This window comes from Tupaia chinensis, unplaced genomic scaffold, assembly GCF_000334495.1.
Source record: "Tupaia chinensis unplaced genomic scaffold, TupChi_1.0 Scaffold000652_1, whole genome shotgun sequence".
NCBI classification, from domain to species: domain Eukaryota; kingdom Metazoa; phylum Chordata; class Mammalia; order Scandentia; family Tupaiidae; genus Tupaia; species Tupaia belangeri.
Window position 1 is genome coordinate 1349679 of NW_006160173.1, and position 3314 is coordinate 1352992.

Below are 3314 nucleotides of genomic sequence, written 5' to 3' on the forward strand. Positions count from 1 at the left end.
AATGATGTTTTGTGTTTCTATTGTGACTGTTGTAATATTGTCTGTCTTATTATGAATTTGATTATCTGGTTCTTTTCTCTCTCCTTCGTAATTAATTTAGCTAATGGTGTGTCAATCTTATCTTTTCGAAGAACTAACTTTGGCTTTCATTTCTTTTCTGTATGGTTTATTTATTTTCTATTTCATTTATTTCTGCTCAAATCTTTATTATTTATTTTCTCCTGGAATTTTTTGATTTCTCTGTTGTTATTTTACCAATTCACTGAGGTATGTAATAGGTTGTCCATTTGCCGCCTCTCCATCTTTTTCTCATGCACATTGATTGCTATAAAATTCCCTGACATGACCTCTTTTGCTGTGTCCCATAGATCAGAGAGACTCATGCATTCATTATCATTGGTTCCCATGAATCTACTGACTTCAGTCTTAATTTCCTCAGTAGTTGTGAAATCATTCAGGAGTAGGTTGTTTAGTTTCTATGTGTTTATGTATTTTTGAGGGGGTTTTCCTGAAATTAATATCAATTCTAATTCCATCATGGTCAGAGAAGATTCTGGATATAGTTTCTTTACCAGTCAATCTGTGAAGGCTTGTTTTGTGCCTTATAATGTGGTCAACTTTCGAAAATGTCCCATGTTGGGGTAAGAAAAATGTGTATTTCATGTCTCTTGTGTGGAACGTTCCATAGTTGTCCACTTGATTTATGGTTTCCTGTATCTCTGCTTATTTTTTGTCTAGATGGTCTGTCTTAAGGAGATAATGGGGTGTTAAGAATGCCAACAATTAGTGTGTTGTAGTCTCTCTCTCCTTTTAGATATAGCAGTCTTTCCTTTACAAATTTCAGTGCTCTTGGGTTGGATACATAGATATTTATAAGTGTTATATCTTCTTGGTGAATTAGCCATTTTGTACATCTTTATCTTGCACTCAACAGATAGAGGTTCTCTGGGGGGGGGGGGTTGTTCTCTTCTTTTTAATTTTTTTTTCCATTCAATCAGTCCATGTCTCTCTCTCTCTCTCTATCTCTTTTTTTTTTTTTTGAGAGGTTTTTGCTATAGGGCGTGTGCGCTCACCAGACAGACAGAGAGAGACAGAGAGACAGAAAGCGAGAAATCACCCCCAAGGGGAGATGGCCATGCCTCAATCCCTTCTCCTCCATTCTCTTGGGATCTTGGGCATGCACACACACGCGCCCAGCTTGAGTTTAAGCCACCAGGTCCAGGATGCAAACCGCGGTCGACTATGTGGGAGTCCAGGGACACAGCCATTACGCTAACTGCTGGTCCCCTGGCGTGAGTTTTAAGCCACTGGGTCCGGGACGCAAACCGTGGTCGATTACATGGGAGTCCAGCGACATAGCCATTACACTAACTGCTGGTCCCCCCAGTTCATGTCTCTTGATTTGAGAATTTAATCCATTAATGTTCAACGTTATTATCAATATTTCCAGACTTGTTCCTACCATTAGGTTGACCATTTTCTGGTTTGGTTTGGTTTTGTTCTGTTTTTCCTCCTATTTCTGTCTGTCTGCCTTTCGTTTTCCTGATAAAACACTCCCTTCGGAACTTCTTGAAGAGCTGTTCTGGTGTTGGTAAATTCTTTCAGACTTTGTTTATCTGAGAATGTTTTTACCTTTTCTTCCCATTTGAAGGATAATCTTGCTAGGTATGATAATATTGGTTGAAATTGTTTTTCATTTAAGGCTTGGAATATATTTTTCCATTCTTTCCTTCTTTGCATTGTTTTTTGTGAGAAGTCTGAAATTAGCCTGATGGAGTAAGCTTTGTAGGTAACTTGAACGTTTCTCTCTTGCCATTTTTAGTATCGTGTCTTTGTCTGTGGTTTTGATCAATCTGGCTATGATTTGCTATGGATAAGATCTTCTTGGGTTGATTCTATCTGGGGCCCTTTGTATTTCTTGGGTATGGTTGCTTGAATGCTTCTCTAGGTTTGGAAAATTTTCTTCCAGGATTCATAGACTAGATTACTGATGCTTTTGTTAGCTTCTTCACCTTATGGAATACTGATTATCTGCATGTTTGGGTCCAGTATTTCTTATATATTATCCTCATTTTTCTCAGTTATTTTCTCAGTCTTCTTGGCAATTTTTTTTCTAGGTCAGAGATGTTGTCTTTTATAGTTGAGATTTGATCTTCTTTATGATCTTATCTTCTTTTAAAACTTTTGAGGGAGGTTTAGATTTCCTGTATTGTAGCCTTCGTCTCTAGCAGTCCTGTTTGATTCTTTTTTATAGTTTCTATTTATTTTTCAAATTGTGGAAGGACTTAACTCATCTCCTAGAGCTCATTGTCTCTTTTCGCTTTCATCTTCTGGAGTTCATTGTCTCTCTTCTCTTGAATCTCATTAGTTTTGTCACTATTAATATTCAGAATTTTTTTTCTGACATTTCCATGAGTTCCATTGTACTTTCTGTGGATGATGAGTTGTTCTTTTCCCTAGGAAGAGGTATTTTCTTAGTTCCTCATATTTTTTGTGACTCTGCAATGATTTCCGGTCATCCAATGGATTAAGTTATTTCCTAATTCTTAGAGTTAATTCTGAGCATTCAGAGATGTGTGAGAGGAGGTGATATATAATTTATCTGCAATTATGTCTCCCTGATGCTTACCCAGCAGCCTGCACTTTTGTTTTTGATACTGGATATTCCAAGGGCATCCCGGTTTCTAGAGAACAAGTGCACTTGGGGCTGAGCTGCAGGGTTTAAACTGAGAAAGACAGAAGTGGTCACATGTCATGTGCTTCAGGAAACTATTATAAAGTCTTAGAGGTCTTAGAGAAGTCTCTGCTCCATTCTAACTAGAGCAGGTGTTTGGAAGGCGGGAGAAATGGGATTCTCCAGATCCCAATTAACACACTTAAGTGTTCATAGGCATCTGGGTGGAGATGAGCCACATTCTCTCTCTTGTTTTCATTTGAAATGACATATTATAAAATATGCTATACTTTCAACAATAGATTAATATATGCAATAGTCATCTATATTACAAATGTTAACTCAGTACAAGTGGTGGACATGTAATAAACACAATAATCTAAACTCCTTTTGGAGAGAGTTAAAATAAGGCACCAAAACATGTAACTTTTTCAACCTATGCATTAATATATAACATAGCATACAAAATCCACAAATGTATTATTCATAAACAAGTAACCTATATATCAATTGTCTTAGTGATTTATTTTTTACTATATGGGATTAAAAATTGAGTCTTTGCTGTTTCACTACAGACATGGTGTACTGTTCACTGAAGGGAATATACAGATCAGTAACTATTGAAAGTGAAGTGACATCA